The sequence below is a fragment of the Chlorocebus sabaeus genome, chromosome 15 (genome assembly GCF_047675955.1).
Source record: "Chlorocebus sabaeus isolate Y175 chromosome 15, mChlSab1.0.hap1, whole genome shotgun sequence".
NCBI classification, from domain to species: domain Eukaryota; kingdom Metazoa; phylum Chordata; class Mammalia; order Primates; family Cercopithecidae; genus Chlorocebus; species Chlorocebus sabaeus.
This window is the reverse complement of record NC_132918.1, coordinates 14,618,575-14,636,671: the sequence shown is the minus strand read 5'-3', so window position 1 is coordinate 14,636,671 and position 18,097 is coordinate 14,618,575. Positions and strand designations below refer to the sequence as shown.

At 34.6% G+C, this 18,097-nt stretch overlaps 1 protein-coding gene across 2 annotated transcripts in view; it reads left to right on the top strand.

Annotated features, from left to right (window-relative positions):
• Positions 1-18,097, top strand: part of NAALADL2 (N-acetylated alpha-linked acidic dipeptidase like 2) — a 962,079-nt gene that overhangs the window by 134,028 nt on the left and 809,954 nt on the right. The window lies entirely within an intron of this gene.

The following is an 18,097-nucleotide window of genomic DNA, read 5'->3' as shown; positions in this document are numbered from 1 at the left end:
ATGGCCTCTATAAAAATAATTTTAATAGTAACCCAAAGCATTCAGGAATCATGAAATATTTTCCAAATCAAAAAGAAAGATCGAAGTATTATAAGTATAATTTTAATATGTGTATCATTATTTAGTCTATTCATAAATATACTAATTAATATTTAGGAAAAATGTAATGACTTTTTAAATTAGAATGTTTGTTTAATGCAATAAGAGATTTTTAATTATGATATATAGGGCTAACAAATGTATTATATTGAGAGGAACATATTTTTCTGTATATTTTACTTGTTTGATATGCTATAAATAACTGTTCCTCACTTGATCATTGATTTAATATGATATATGTCCCATATTGTCAAATTATTTATTTGAACAGTTCTAATTACATCTATTGTATCTTCAAAATTGCATTTTTAAAAAGCTGCAGTTCTGACAGCTTAGTGGAAAATGTACGGATATGAAAATATATTCAAAACTGAAGATTTGTTTGAACATTGTATTTATTAGCTCATAAAAGATAAAAATAAAACCCTAGGGTGAATTCTAGATTCTGTAAACAAACCTTAAATTATGACAATAAAGCCTTACTTTTCACTTAACATATTCAACATATTCAAAACATTAAAATAGTAACAGAAAGTTAAGTTTGTTTTCCCCCTACTCATTGAGATGACACAATTCACTTGTTTTTCCTCTAAATTAATACATTATTATTTTAAAATACTGCTACATTTAAGTATACTCATGAATCATATTATTTTTCAAGTGATTCAGGAGTCAGAAGAGAACTCTAAGCTTAGTCACTGAGCATTATAAATACAGACATACTCCATAATTAAGGATGTGAGTGTAATCTTTATAAACCCCAACATTTTTTAAAGTATTTTAAGTGGCTTCAGCACAGTTAAAAAGTTAGCATGTGGCCATGTGATTCATAGTAACAAATCAAACATGCATGGGCCAAAGATTTTGTGTTATGTTTTCTGGTAGTGTACATGGGAAAATTTCTATAATTTCCTCGAAGACAAACCGCCAAAATTTGGTACTTGGTTCTGAAAGAGTATTTTGCAGAAGTGTTCATATAGAGTTTAATAAATAATGTTCTCTACATATATAAAATGTAAATATACTACCAGTTTTTAGGCTTTTAATAATGAAAGCTGAGAGTCTGCATCACTTAGGATCATGATCAGAAAACCCCACAATGAACATGACTTAAAATATTTTTTTTCTTATCTGTAAAAGGTGCTGAAGTTAAGCAGTAGTGTTGGTTGGTGACTCCATAAATATTTCCAGTACTCACATGCCTTTTATTTCTTTCCATACCATGACTAAGATATGGCCCTCATCCTCATAGCCCAATATGACTACTAGAGCACCAGCCATCAGATCTAATTTCCAGGCAAAATGACGAAAGAAAGGCCAAAAAGAGGGGCTCCTCCCTGCTTCCTTTACGGACACTTTCTGGAGTCACAAAAGCATTTTTATTTAACATTATTTGCTGAAACTTAAGAACAAGGTCACAACTCACTTCAAGGAAAGCTAGCAAATCTAGATTTTTAGTTGAACATTTATCAATAGAAAAGAAAGGGGGAATGTGCTCCGGTAGTGACTGGCAGTGTCTACAACATAAAACCAGAATCCACTTCAACAACATCAGTTCCATGGGAGACAAATGTGTTTGAAGGAGGCAGTTTTTAGGTAGTCTGGTTGAATCCAGAGATAAAAGCTATGTCTAGATCAGCAGTTTTCAGGTCAACAACAATTTATTGAGTACCTACCTTGTGCTAGATAGTTGGTAACACAACAGGGAACTGAGGTCATAATTTCTGACCTTCTAGAATTTATAATCAATTTTTAGCAGTATAACTTAAAAAAAAAAAAAAGGCTAATCAAGAAACTCAGTACTCAATATGTAGACTGTAGACTTTAGAGAGAGGCTTCTGATAATTTGAGGATTCATTATTGAAGATTTTGCCACTAGTTATATATGGAAACAACTATTATTCCATAAAAATACTCATCAATGAACTGATTATATATTTAATCCCTACACAAACATTTCTCCAAGTTTAACATTAATATCTGTATCTCCGTTTAACAAAGTAATGCCTTTATCAATTTCCCTTGCCTAGTATTATTTACATGTTACTATATAATATAAGTAAATTGAAAAGTATAACATCTAAGCCTTGCAATAAATGCAAGATTTCATGAATTTGGCATAACTGCTGTTGGAGAAATGATCAAATTATATGCAAAACCATTGGAAAGGGAAAGTGATGACATGTTAGAGAATGCTTCTGCTGTTTCATAGTAACAGGGTTTAATTAACAGAAGTGAGTGAGTGATGACATGGCAAGGTCAATGCTGTTGAAAGAACTTTTATTACTCCTAGTTTCCAAGAGGAGGCCCACCATCCTTCACAGGGTCACATATGAAATTACCAGGTTTGGTCAGGAAGTAAAAGGAACAAGGGGACAGTATGGCTCAGAGATTCTGTATTGCAGTTTCTGAGAAAAATACAAGATACCATAGGGTAAAAAGCTTAGGATGAGTTATTTTGAATAATTTTGGCGAGCTCTTGGCTATAGAGGTTGTCTCTGATACCTGGCCCTGGTGATTTAAGGCAGGGGAAATATTGGCTTGGCATGTGAAAGTTACATAAAGAAGGTAGTTGAGGATATGAGCGTTGGCTTAGTTGTATCTGAGTCCCACTGGGCTGCTACAACAAAATACCATCAAGTGAGTACCTTATAAATAATGGAAATGCTTTTCTCATAGTTCTGGAGGCTGAGAAGTTCAAGATCAAGGAGCCAGCTGATTAGGAGTCTAGTAAATATTTGCTCTCTGCTTCATAGATGGGGCCCTCTGGCTGTATCCTCACACAGTTGAAGGGGCAGGCCAGCTCTCTGAGGACCTCTTTTTAAGGGCACTAATCACACTCAAGATGATTCTGCCCTCATGATATAATCATCTCCCAAAGGCCCCAACTCCTAATACCATTACTTTGGTAATCAGGCTTCCATATATGAATTTTAAGAGAACATAAATATTTAGACCATAGCAGCTGATTTGCATATGTAAGTGGTACTGGCTGACAAGTTGTTCACTATCTCCATGAATTAGCTAGCCATGAGAAGGGTAGTTTCTCCAAGATGAGCAAGGCCTGAAGATGTCAAAATATCAAAACGTATACAAAATAAAAACTTGATGAATACATACTACCACATCACACAGTCTTCATAGTTTTCTTTTCCACTTCACCCCAACAGTTAGTCTCAATTCTCATCCATATCTGCATCTTCAGACCCTTATTTGTAAATAAGATGCCCCATAATGATTATGATTAGTAAAACAAATTATAAAAAGAACTTGAGATTCAAAAAAAAATACACACACAATAACAATGTATTTCAAATGCACCTCTGTAAACAAACAAATTACAAAATATGAAAATGTAATATGTTGGTCTAAAACCATATGTATTAAATCACTGTCATATAAAACTATATTTTAGATTTAATTATAGCAATTTACATTGAAAAATTGTAGCACAGTTTTTGCTCAGAGATCAGATGGTAGCAAAAGTCTGCCTGAATGTATATATTTGTAGGTAGTCTTCTAGTTGCACCAAAACTGGGTTGCTAGTCTACCAAATTTGGACTGATTCATGAACGTAGCTCGTTTAAATTTTTTTTTTTTTTTTTTTTTTTTCCTGACACTACACAATAGAGTAGTGTTTCTGAAAGCATGGTTCTAAGAACAGCAGCATTGGCATCACTTGGGATCTTATTGTCAGTGCAAATTTTCAGGCCTCACCCCAAAACCCAATGGATCAGAAACTCAAGGATAGGGTCTATGAATCTGTTTTTAAAAATCTTTAGCTGATTCTAATACATGCCAAAATTTGAACACATCTGAAACGGGGAAAGAGAAATATAGATCGATATCAATTTTTTATATAATAAGCAATCACAAATGAACTTTAAGCTCCTGAAAATATGTTATATAAGGGATTTGAGAAATTTGAAGTAAACTTGAAGAAGTTGAATGAACTCATCATAGGTAAAGCACTTGCAATTGAAGGGAGAAGATAGTTTGTTCAAGAACCAAGTGAAGGCTAGTGTTACCAGATTCCATACATTATTCCTCTGTAGAGTTACAAGCTACACTGTAATGGAAGAAGAAATCTTTTTGCCTGTACCTCTGTAACCGTCAACAGCTTGTGAATATTCAGAAAATATTTAGATATGTGATTTAACTTAGCATTTTGGTAAGATGTTAGAAACTTGCATAAGGTATAACTGAGGTGCTTCCTAAGGTCATGATGAAAGTGTTTTCAGAAATCTAGCTCACCTAACACCAATGGTTCAGATCATATTTCCATACAGATGTGTCCTGGCATCTGAGCACATTGAACTTGGAATGTAAGGTAAAAGCAAAACAAACCAAAAACAGTGTTTGATATTCATACTCAAACTAAAATGCTCAATAATGTTATGAGAATTAGATGATGTGTTCATTGTTGATCAGATCTGAATCTAGTAGAATCTTAGATTCTGAAGAAGTGTAGAGACATTTAGCAGAAATGATGTGAAAATGTGATGATTTTAGAAGTGATTCACAGATGTTGGTGAATAGGAATCATACTTTAACTATCTCTGGCCATCTTTGAGTGACAATATAAGAATATGTCAGAATTATTCTTTACTCTATCAATGTATCTCTGTTTCAAGAAAAATCTTTTGTGGTAGATGTGAACTGTGACTATCAAATGGGCACAATCTCCCTGGACTCTTGGACACAAAATATGACCTTAGCATTTCTACCTGTTTATCTAAGTTCTGGGTAATGTGTCTGTATGAAAGTAGGCTGTTTTTTTAGTGCTGCCGTAATAAAAGCAGAAGACCATCATTAGTGGTATTTTATAGGATGAGATTTGAAACAAGGTATATTTTCTGAGTTCTTAAAAAGGGTAGGCCGGGCACAATGGCTCACGCCTGTAACCCCAACACTTTGGGAGGCGGAGGTGGGTGGATCACCTGCGGTCAGGAGTTCGAGACCAGCCTGATCAACATGGAGAAACCTCGTCTCCACTAAAAATACAAAGTTAGCTGGGTATGGTGGTGAATGCCTGTAATCCCAGCTACTCGGGAGGCTGAGGCAGGAGAATTGCTTGAACCCGGGAGGCGGAGGTTGCAGTAAGCTGAGATACCGCCATTGCACTCCAGCCTGGGCAACAAGAGCGAAACTCCATCTCAAAAAAAAGAAAAGAAAAAGAAAAAGTAGCGTGCTAAACAAGAGTATTTGTACTGAATTGCTGATAATTGGTGATGATGACATCTATAAGTTTGTCACTGTCTATATTAGATTAATTTAAGTCCTTTTTAGGCAATAAAAATTATATGTTTGAAATCTTAGCAGGTCAACATTTGCTATCAACATTAGCAATCAAGATTGCACCTCTCTGCATTATATATACAAATTTCTGATTATATGTGATTACTATTAGAAAATACCTAACATCCACTGCTCAACATGTAGATGTGTGTATATGTATTCAGTAAGGATTATTGTTATACTTTGTTTTGTTTAGTTGCTAATAAAGTTTGCAAAGCTACATTGTTTCATTTATTTCTCATAGTATTATTTCTCATTAGCATATTAGCTCTTCCGTTAAATGGTGGAAACTAGACCACAGTTAAAAAGTAACTAATTCTGTACTCAAATTTAAGTTGGAGTTATTTGTTAATGTTAGGTAGCATATCTTAATTAATATGGACAGTCAAAGTTTGGGTATTATAAGGTGACTCTCTAAAGTTTTCTGAGCTAGATGTATTCTAATTGCTGATTAATTCCTGAAACTGTGCTTCTCTTACAGTGTTTCAAGATGGTTTAGAATGATAACTTCATAAATATTGAGTAGTAAATTACTTCCTAATGAAATGGAGTGATAATTACTTTTGAATAGTGGTAGACAAGGGTCAGTAGGAGGGTATATATTTCTTCATGGACAAATTTTGCCACTCTAGGCAGACATCAAACTAAAGTTTCTGCAGAGAGTGATGACTCATACATTTTGTGTTTTCTGATGACAGGAGTTGGCAGTTTTTTAACACTTAAAGAGGAATTACAGAGTTTACGCTTTCAGACCAAACACTTGATAATCTGGTTAAAAATTTACAATGCACTGCCCATTGACCATTTTGGCTGAGTGGGATAAATTTGTTAAGAGTATTTTGACCAATACAAATGCATTCATTAATGGTTCTTTATTTCAGCAATGTAAATGCTGAAATGTAGAGTTTAAAGGATATCTGTTGATTATGATAAAATAGGTAACCAAAAATATGTACATGCTTAATAAAATACGAGTGGTAAGTCTGCACTTTTAGAATTCTTGTAAAATATCTATATTTTTCCTATCATCAAAACCAATACTAATCAGACAGCATTATTAGAATTTATTTTTTTTTTAAGTTAGAGACAGAGTCTCACTCTGTCACCAAGTCTGGAGTGTAGTGACAATCATAGCTCACTGTAATCTGGAACTCCTGGGCTCAAGTGATTCTCCTCCCACAGCCTTCTGAGTAGCTAGGAGCCCAGGCATGCACTACCATACCTGGTTAATTTTATATGTATATATATTTTGTAGAGAAAAATCTCTTTAGATGGCCCAGACTTGTCTTGAACTCTTGGCCTTAAAGGGTTCTCCCACCTTCGCCTCCCAAAGTGCTGGAGTTACATGAACCACTGTGTCTGGCCCTATTAGAATTTTTTTAGACCATAACAATGTATTTGATAAACTGTAAAATAGGTTAAGAGTTAACGTGTGATGAACAGAATATGGTAGTATCAGTCATGGTTCAAGTTATGTGATCTCTGAGGATCTGAAAAATAAACTATCAGTGGAGATCAGCAGTTAAGACAAGATCAAGGATTTGAGTTCTGCTCATGAATCATGGAACTCTGAGCTAGAAGGAGCCACAAGAAACTCTCTGCTATAGGTCACTGTCAGGAGAAGCATTTATTTTTACTATTTTACAGCTGAAGTAACTAACATCCTGTTAAGCTTTAATTTGCCCAGGTACCTGTAGTTCATCTACAGTAGAAGCAGTGAAAAATGAAGAGGAAGGAAAATACCTTATAGTCAGGACCTATATTACTTAACAAATAGTGTTTCAGAATCCTGATGGTAACCATGTGATACAGATGTCATAATCCCTATTTTTTGAAATGAACAAAAAATGAACTAAAAGTTTAAAATAATCATTCAGCCAGTGTATTCATTTTCTGGTCTGCCACAACCACATGCCACAAACTGAGTGCCTTAAACAACATAAATTTATTTTCTCACTGTTCTTGAGGGTAGAAGCCCATGATCAAGGTGTTGGCAGAGCCATATTCCCTCTGAAGGCACTAGGAAAGATTTATTTTAAGCCTCCCTCCTAGCTTCTGGTAGTTTCTTGGCTTATGACAGCATAACTCTGATCTCCACATAGTGATCTCCTGTGTGCATGTTTGTGTCCAAATGTCCCCTCCTTATAAGAAAATCAGTCATATTGCATTAGGAGCTCACCTTTTTGCAGTATGACCTCATCTTAACTAATTATATCTGTAATGACCCTATTTCCAATAAAATAGGGTCTGGCTTAGTCTATTTTGCTGTAAAAACTATGTGAGGCTGGGTAATTTATAAAGAAAAGAGATTTATTTGGCTCATGATTCTGCAGACTGTGCAAAAAGCATGGCACTTGCATCTGCATGTAGTGAGAACCTCAAGCTCTTTTCACTCACAGTGGAAGGTGAAGAGGAACTGATGTGTACAGACATCACATGACCAAAGAAGTAGGGGAGAGAGGGAAGGGAGATGCCATGTTCTTTTTAAAGAACCAGCTCTCATAGGAACTAATACAGTGAGAACTCACTCATGACCTTGAGGGTAGCACCAAGCCATTCATGAAAGACCTGTTCCCATGACTCAAACACCTCCCATCAGGTCCCACTTCCAACACTGGATACCAAATTTCACAATGAGATTTGGGAGACAAACATCCGAACAATAGCAGTCACATTCTGAGGTACTGGCAGTTAGGATTTCAACATAGGAGTTTTTGGGGAACATAGTGCAATTAGCATTTAATTGTAAATTTTTATGGCTCCACATTTTACATTTAGTGGTAGAAAGAAACATTTTGTTTTGTAAAAGGCCATTGAATGTGGTGTTTCAATTTTTCATAAATTAGAAAAGGGAGGGAAGAAAATATTGTAATGAACAATTTGTTGGAAAAAAATTATGTAAGTTTTATAATGTCAAATGAGGGATTTTGCTTTTTATGTTGTTGGTAGGTAGGGATAAGCTTTAGTAGGACAAGGTGATAGAGTGAGCTCTATCACACTATCATTAACTGCTAGTAATATGCAATATGGACTAAAGGAAAGAAAAAATGATTGCCGGGTGCGGTGGCTCAAGCCTGTAATCCCAGCACTTTGGGAGGCCGAGACGGGCGGATCACGAGGTCAGGAGATCAAGACCATCCTGGCTAACACGGTGAAACCCCGTCTCTACTAAAAAAAAAATACAAAAAAACTAGCCGGGCGAGGTGGCGGGCGCCTGTAGTCCCAGCTACTTGGGAGGCTGAGGCAGGAGAATGGCGTAAACCTGGGAGGCGGAGCTTGCAGTGAGCTGAGATCCGGCCACTGTACTCCAGCCTGGGCGACAGAGCGAGACTCCGTCTCAAAAAAAAAAAAAAAAAAGAAAAAATGATTGTAAAGAAGATGTGTTTAGAGGCTATAAATAAAATATAAGCCTGAGTCTATAGGCCCCAAAAGAGGCAATATAGTAAGGATGTGAACCTAAGTCAGGCAAGACCACTTTGGAAAAATGTATTTTATAAGATTTGGTCTTTAATTGCATATGGATATAGAAGAACCAGGAATGATAGAGTTTCATGCATGGACAACTAAGCAAAATGGTAATCTGCATATACAGTAAGGAGATAGTACTTTTTGTTTTAATTTTTGACTTTATTTCTGGATCTCCCCTCATTGTTTTAATATAATAAATTTATTTGCTACTTCACTTGGTCTTCATAAATAGCATTGGTTATAAATTCCTTATGAAAACCGTAAAAAGAGATTTCCTGTTGAAAAAAATATGGTGTTTTGTGTAAGTAAATCAATATGCATGAGGATAGACAAAGCTTTATCCATATGATGTATCTTGGAATAGTGTTAGAGAATTAGATTTCCACAAATGCCACACTACATTCCTGTGATAAACACCTCCATTAGGTCCTCATACTCACTTTGGTTCTAAGTTGAAACTATTGATTTAATGTTTCTTAAGTTACTGGAAACCTAGGATATTTTTACTGTCTTATCTGATCATGTTGGCATTACTGTGAGCTAGTCAGCTGTCACATCATCACATCTGAAACATATTTTATCAGTCTGTTATACAGTATACAATTTACATGGTATCCATTACCAATCCTGAGCCTAGAAAATGAAGCCAAGCCTTGCATCTCATAGGAAATAATATTTTCTAAATCAATTCAGAAGATTTCAGTTCCAAAAATATTAGATATAGTTGGAGGGTTTTTATAGAAGTGAGGGATTGAAGTGAGGGATTGAGTTTTTGAAGGTGGTTCTAAATAAGCATAGCTTTTTAAAAAGTGTATATATGGAAAGCTGGGAGGAATTTTTCAAAAGTCGGTAAAACCAAAAAAAGCTGGGTCGTACATAGGAAAAATGTCTAAAGCTCGAGACAGATAATAGGTATCATATTCTGCGTATACAAATATATTTTCATTGCTGTTCTAGATTAGTGGCTCTCAACACTGTCTACACATTTGAATCAGTTGGGGAGCTTTTAAAAACAATACTGATGGCTGGCTCTGTTTCCAGTAAATTTGATTGGATTGGTCTGGGGTACATGGGACCGAGATATCGGTATTGTTGACCTCTCTGGAAGTGAATCGATTTGCAGTCAGAGGTGAAAGGCACTCCCCTAGAGCTTTGTCAACTTTGAAATTGCTTTGTTAGAGCCATTACAGAATCCTGTTCACTGTCAGAAATTCATATATTACAGTGAATAAAAATATGATCATTTACATATGCATTATACATAAATACCACTTTCTATAATATTTTACACAACATTTCTTTTCCTTGTAATGAACAGAAACTAATTGAAAAAAAAAAAAAAACCTTGATATTTAGCTTTGTGGCACAAAGAAGCACAAAAATGATGAATATTTTCAATTTACATTCCTGTATATTTAGTCTTCATTCATTCGGTAAATTATTATTGAGTACAGCTGTATGCCAGGCACTAGTGTTATTGCTGTTGTAGAGCAGTAAATAAAAGAGACAATTTTCCTTGCTTTCATGGAGCTTACATTCTAGTAGTAGAGATTTAAAATTCATTTGTCTTTTAATATTCTTTAGAGGCATTTTCTTTGTTTTCTTGGGGGTTACCTACTGATTTTTCATTTTCTGTAATGATAGAAAATTCCTTTTAAAATAAATGTTTAAATATTACTATAGATTTTTTAAAAATATGTAAAATAATTAATAATCCAGGTAATATCTTGATATGTCAAAATTATGGAAATGTTACATAAATGATTTATAAAAACATATTCCTTAGAGGGATTTAAATTTTTTTCATTTGACTTATGTTTTGTTTACATTTTATATAACAACATTAGCTACCATTCAAGTACAATCAGATGTGTCCTACATCTTATTCTGAAATTCATCACCCTATGTACAGAACAACAAAAAACTGGAAGCTGTCTTCCAGATAAAGGAGAAAGAAGCCAGAAGAGAATAAGCAATTAAAATATGCTTCTGCATGGAGATGGAAGTGATAAAAGCTGTCCTCGAGGATATGGAACAGAATATGGAACAAAAACCTTACTGTTTGCTTGAGAGAACGTGCATATAATGATCTTTACTATTAGTTAGTATTATATTTGGAAACATTAATATTCATCTTAAGTTGCATGTGTTAACATTATTATATGTGTTAGCACACGACTGAATAAAACTTTTAGGAAAGGTAATGTTTGTATGAATACAATCTTCTGATCTTGATTGTTTGAAAATTCATAGGAGTTTTCAGAGGAGATCTGGATCATTCAAAAGCAATTAATATTAAAATTGACATTAATAAATACAAATTATAAAATAAATCATAGTTTACTGTTTTATTCTGCTAAGCAACAGCTCCACGATTTAAATGACATAGCTTCCTAGTAGTGAGCCATTAGAGCAATTACTTTTGATATCTAGTGACCCATTAAAACATAGCTGAAGGTTTAATAAAATACACAGGTGACTCTGAGATATTGCAATGAATATGGTCCAAATTAAGAACAATCAGGATTTAGGATTTTATTGTTTCTATATTTAGTACTCTGAGAACCACCTTTAAATTCATTGAGTTTTACCTACACACAGTTGAAGACTGAATTTTCTGTTGTTGTAGAGTAAGTTCTGGGAGAAAAGTGAGGATCAGTTGTGATAAGATCATTGTTGATTTGAAGCAATGTAATTTCTTGAGTTTACTAACAATGAATCTCTCAGGAACATTTTCTTCTCTGTTTCCAAGTCCAGTAAATATTTTAAACTCACAAGGTAATATTCTTTTGTGAGGGTATAGATAATATCTATTATTAGGTAAGATGCTGTTTTTCTGCATTTTTATTTACCACATTTCCATTCATGCTAACGCAACATATTTTTACAGTTATTTTAGCAGAAATAGAATTTATTTCAGAGACCTGATTTTATCATTTTTATTTCATTTCTTTTGGATTATTCCTTGACTGTATAAATACCTTCATCAATTTTATAATGACTCTAAAATAATAATCAATTTTTTCAAAATTCTCTTTTCTTAGAAAAAATGATATTAAAATATGGAATTTTGTGATAATTTGCTGTTTAAAAACTGAATAAAATGTACAGATTGCATAAACTATTAGTCAATTTTGGAATGACAGTTAAACATATCAAATCTAGTCATCCATGCATCTAAGTATCACATTACAGAGAAGTATATTTTTAAGCACAGAACTGTGTGAATAACAGTGTTTTTTTTTAGATGGAAATGTAGAGAAGAAATAAGTGAACCATTCCATCTTATTCTGTTGACTATAAAGTGTTGGAGCTCTGGGGCTTGATACCTTGTCTTCTGCTTTCTTTTAGTCCTCTCTACCAGAGAGGGAGATAAGAATAGAGCATATCAAGAATCTGGAGGAGCTTCACAAAATAAAAACGTCTGTGTTCCCTACCTACAGAAAAATCAATATCTGGGGTCATTGAGGGTGTAGTTTAAACAAACTTATTTTGGAAAAGATAAATGCTCCCTCACCTTTCTCAGTAAGAATTCCTGTGAAATGGAATAGTAAGAGCTGCAGAAAAGAAACAATAAGTAAATTAAGAGAAGTTCAGAGAAAGAGTTATAAGGATTCAAAGGGGGAAAATGAGGATTTATAACTGGAAACATAGAAACATAATATTCATTCATTCCTTCACCATGTTCCCCCTCATTATGAGTCAGAAAGAGTGTTTGATGCTGGGAACACAGGGGTGAGCAAAACCAGATTGAATACCTGGTACTCATGGAGTCTCTCTTCAAGTGAGTGAGACATTCTTTACCCAAATAAATAACAAGTATAAAATTGTAATTAAAATAAACATTATCAAAGGAAGGTTTACATGGTATGACAAACTAAGACAGTGGAATTGCCCAAGTCATGGAGATGCCAGGAAGCTTCTTAGGGGAAGTGGCTCAAGTGGCCTATGTGGAAAAAACATTTCTGCTAAAAATGTTTGTCTCTATAAGTAATTATTAGGATATAGAAAACATGTAAGCCATTGCTATTAAAAGTTAGAAAGATGAGAAATTAAAAAAATAATAAGTAAAACAGCTTTCCAGGATTATGAAAACACAGTACCACAAACTAAGTGGCTTAAGACACAGGAATTGATTCTATCACACTCCTTCAGGATAGAAGTCTGAAATCAAGGTGTTCACGAGTCCAGGCTCTTTGAAGACTCTAGGGAAGACTTCCATGCCTTTCTCTTAACTTCCAGCATTACAAGTACAATCTGTGGCATTCCTTGGAACACTTCAGTCTCTGGGATGCATCATCACATTTCTATTCTCTCTGTGTGCCTATGTCTCAGTTTCTCTCTTCTTATAGGGCATCAGTCATTTTAGATCAAGGGCCCAACCACAATACGATCTCATCTTCACTTGCTTACATCTGCAAAGACCCTATTTCCAAATCAAGTCATATTCACAGCTTCTGGATAGACATGAATTTCCAGGTGTGCTGGGGGAAGGTGACACTGTTCAACTCAATACAATGTGAAACAGAAAGTGGCTAAAACAGCAGGTCAGTATCCAGTCTGTTATCTGGGTGTCATTATAACTGAAAACAGTATTGGCTTGATGTTTGTGAAGACTTGATTCCAATCATGTATGGATTAATAAAGGGTGGTAGAGGAGTGTGAGGATTTTCCGAGAAAGTGGGAAAAAATGTCCTGGGCATGAAACCAGAAGCCACAGTTCACTTACTATTCACGTCTCCATGGCATTTCAAATCTTTAAAGATTCTTAACACTTTAAATATAGCAACCAGAAATCCAAATGTATAACTGATTTTTAGTCAGCAGTAATGATTATTTTTTTGAATAATTACCTCATACACATTTATCGTATTTTCCTACCACTTAAATTTCTGAATTTTATTAGCATTGTATGTCTTGTCCCTTCTACAAATTAAACTCTTTTATTCTTTTAGGGGTCAATAAAACAGTATAATAAAATTCAAATGACCACTGAGCAATATGTAAGAGTATAGTAAAAATGAGTGGTAATAGAGACCAGTTAACTAGAATTTCTTCTATAAAGAAGAAAATCTGTGATTTCACTAATCTTAGTCTATTTCAGTTTGGAAATTCTCAAATTTTTAACTTAGAGGTATATATTATTTTTAATATATTTTTCAAAGAATTAGATTTGCAATTTATCTTGTTAACGGCATATTTGTTTTATTATCTGCTTAAGTTGGTCAATTGCTCTTTTCATAGTTTCTTTGTAACAGTCATCCCTTGTCAATGGTAAGCACTATGTAAAAGTTGTTTTTGTAGTAATCCCATGGAAACAGAAAGATCATTGTGAATGGTGATTCTTTGCCTATTAGTGCTTCAGGGTTTAGAAGGCCATGTTTCCCCTGTGTTATCTCATTTATTTATTCTGGCCATTTAGAGACAGTAAAAAGGCAGAAGATATAAAATAAAAACAACTAGAAAAATAATGGCAAAAAAAGATGAGAAAACATGATACCTGAGACTATAAAATTTGGTTTTTAATTGCTACTTCCCAGAAACTTTCAAGTAATTTACACAATGTAGACTAATCTACACAGCTATACCAATTGGTCAAAAACTAAACGCATCAGGTAGATTATTATTTCTTTCTCCAATGCTGTAATGGAAATAATTTCCTTAATATCATAAACCCATTTATTTGTTTTATTAGTTTAAAAAATTAAAACTTATAGCACAAAAATCAAGCTGATCACTTTAAATAATTCAGCCTTTTTCTCTATAAACAGGAAAACTTCTGCCAACCATTTCTCCTATTGAACAAGCACATCATTCACTTAGGGAAAGTTGTTTGGATTTGCTTTTCTGTTCTTTTGTGTTGATGAATTACAGGTTTTTCAGACCCCATATTTTCATCACATAATTTTCTGACCTCAATTATACTTCTCAGAATACTACAGGTAATGAGTAATGGAATTGTTCATAGTGCTTTTAAAGTTACTTGTAAATAATGAGATAAAAATATATTATAGAATTTTCTACCAGAACATCTTGCATTTATCAAGGTTAGATATCAATTGGAATTTCTTAAATCTATGCCTTAAACCTTAACCTTTGAATTACTTTTATGCTATTACCAAAAAAAAAGACAATGAAATTATAGAAATTCAGTGATTTGTTTCAAGAACAAATAACACACTCCCTCTGGATTGGGTAAGCAATCCAGACAAGAGACAGTAATATATGATTATTAGTAATGTATAAAAAATACTGAACTGGAGACAGTTTCACTTACTCTATGTCTAAGGATAAGGAGAGTCAGAAAAATTGGTAAGGAAGAGGAACACAGATAATGGAGTTGTTTCTCACACCAGGGTACATAGCAAGTAATTTTCTTCAAGTTAAGATCTACTGAATTTTAAGAAAGCTAGATGTTATATTATAGATTAAAGTAAGATTTGTCAACAGACTTAAGTTGTATACAAATACAACATGGCAAATCTTTCTTTAATCTACTAATTCAATTTACCTATAGTTCCACTGTTTTTCTAAAAATGTACTGAATTGACCCGGCGCGGTGGCTCACGCCTGTAATCCCAGCACTTTGGGAGGCTGAGGCGAGCAGATCAGGAGGTCAGGAGATTGAGACCATCCTGGCTAACACGGTGGAAACCCGTCTCTACTAAAAATAGAAAAATTCGCTGGGTGCGGTGGCGGGCGCATGTAGTTCCAGTTACTCGGGAGGCTGAGGTGGGAGAATGGCATGAACCCTGGAGGCCGAGCTTGCAGTGAGCCGAGATCGCGCCACTGCACTCCAGCCTGGGCGACAGAGCGAGACTCCGTCTCAAAAAAAAAAAAAAAAAAAAAAAAAAAAGACTGAATTAAGGTCAGGTCACATTGAATGCTTTCAGAGTTGCCTACTTGAGCACTGCTGCTCCTACTTCTTGAGTTGTATTCCTACCAAATACCCACCTTATTGAAAACCAGCAGAGCCTTGATAATTTTCTTTTATTTCAACCGTTTTGGGGGTTCAAGTGGTTTTTGGTTACATGGTTAAGTTCTTTTGTGGTGACTTCTGAGATTTTAGTGCACCAGTCACCCAGTAAGTGCACACTGTAACCAATATGTAGTCTTTATCCCTCAACACCCTCCCAACTTTTCCCCCAAGTCCCCAAATTTTATTATGTTATTCTTATGCCTTTGTGTCCTCATAGCTTAGCTTCCACTTATAAGTGAGAACATACAATATTTGGCTTTCCATTCCTAAGTTGCTTAGAATAATGGCCTCCAGCTCCATCCAAGTTGCTGAAAAAGGCAGTTTGCTCCTTTTTATGGCTGAGTAGTATTCCAAAGTGTGTCTCATATATATTATATGACATTTAATATTTGGATAATATTATATATTATCCAAAGATAATATATATACACACATATGTATATTATCTACTCGGTCCATGGACACTTAGATTGGTTTCATAGCTTTGCAATTGAGAATTGTGCAGCTATAAACATGTGTGTGCATGTGTCTTTTTCATATAATGACTTCTTTTCGTTTGCATAGATATCTAGTAGTGGGATTGCTGGATTGGTAGTTCTACTTTTAGTTCTTTAAGAAATCTCCATACTGTTTCCCATCGGTGGTGCTAATTTACATTCCCACCAGCAGTGTAAAAGTGTTCCCTTTCATTACATCCATGCCAACATCTATTGTTTTTTTGACTTTTTAATTATGAGCCTTCATTATTAAAAGAGTTCATTCCAAAGTGTTTTTTATTTATTGTTTTGATTTGTGCCCTCAAGCATTAATGGCAGACAGATAAAGATTGCAAATCCTTAAAGAAAAAGACAAATGGATATTAAAATAGCAAAAAGAGAAAATGCTAAATTGTGAAGAAGGTTAAAAGACAAGAGAGGGGGCAGGCACGGTGGCTCATGCCTGTAATCCTAGCATTTTGGGAGGCCAAGGCGGGTGGATCACCTGAGATCAGGAGTTCTAGACCAGCCTGGCCAACATGGTGAAACTCTGTCTCTACTAGAAATACAAAAATTAGCCAGGTGTGGTGGTGGTCACCTATAATCCCAGTTACTCAGGAGGCTGAGGCAGGAGAATCGCTTGAACCTGGGGAAGCAGAGGTTGTAGTGAGCTGAGATTGCTCCACTTTACTCCAGCCTGGGTGAAAGAGCGAAACTCTGTCTCAAAAAAACAAAAACCAGCAAACAGCAGCAGCAACAACAACAACATGAGGGTGATATAAATATAAACCAAAGAAGAAATAAAAGAGTAAACAAAAAAGATGGTGAAGTTTGGTGACAACAGGGACAGTTTATTTAATCATGTTTCCTTAGATTAAGATTTCCTTCATGTTTTTTACTGTTGCATCATTAAAGTTCTAGTCAATGAGAATGACATTATCCTGACACTTCTTTTATTGTTATTTCTAATCGTCTACAAAAGTGAATGGGTATCTGGATATTGCAAATTACTTAATTTATTTTCTATAATAATAATAGCTAACATTTATTTAGCACTACCTCTATGTTAGGCATCACGCTTTGTGCATTATATGAGTTCATTTGATCCTCACAACATTCTACAAGGATGTCCTATTATAATCTCATTTTACCATTGGGGAATCTGAGGCAGCCAAACATTGTGACCTATTCACTGGAAACTCATATTCCCATCACACCAAACACATACAGATACTGGTTTTATTGTAAACCTCAAATTTCAGAGAACACATTATTTTCGATTTTATTTGTCTTCTGGGCCAAACACTTCTTAAACTCAAGTTCAAGAAGAGAAAAGACTCCCTCAAGGGTCTGCAGTAGATAGACTGACGGAAAATAAATCCTGAAGTTTAATTTAAGTTTTCTGATCTGCAGTTCATTGCCCTCCATCACTAAATTTTGGGGCAGGTCAATGGAATCTTAATCAACCCTTGATACATTTTAAATTAATGTTCAAATCCATACAACCATTGCATATTTTCAGCTTTCAAATTTTCACGTGAATCCTGGAAGTAATCTGCATGTTGAGTCAGATTCTTTTACAGTACCTTAAAGTGAGTCATTGTTTCAGCACATAGGAAACTCATCTTAGGCCAAAATTTTTCCCATTTCTGACAGCACAAATCTATGTTTTTAAGAGTGATTTGCTCCATTCCAAGCAAAACCTATATTTTAATCTATTTGCATATGTAGGTCATGGCTAAGGCCCAGTTTATAGTAGTATCATTAAATTGTATCT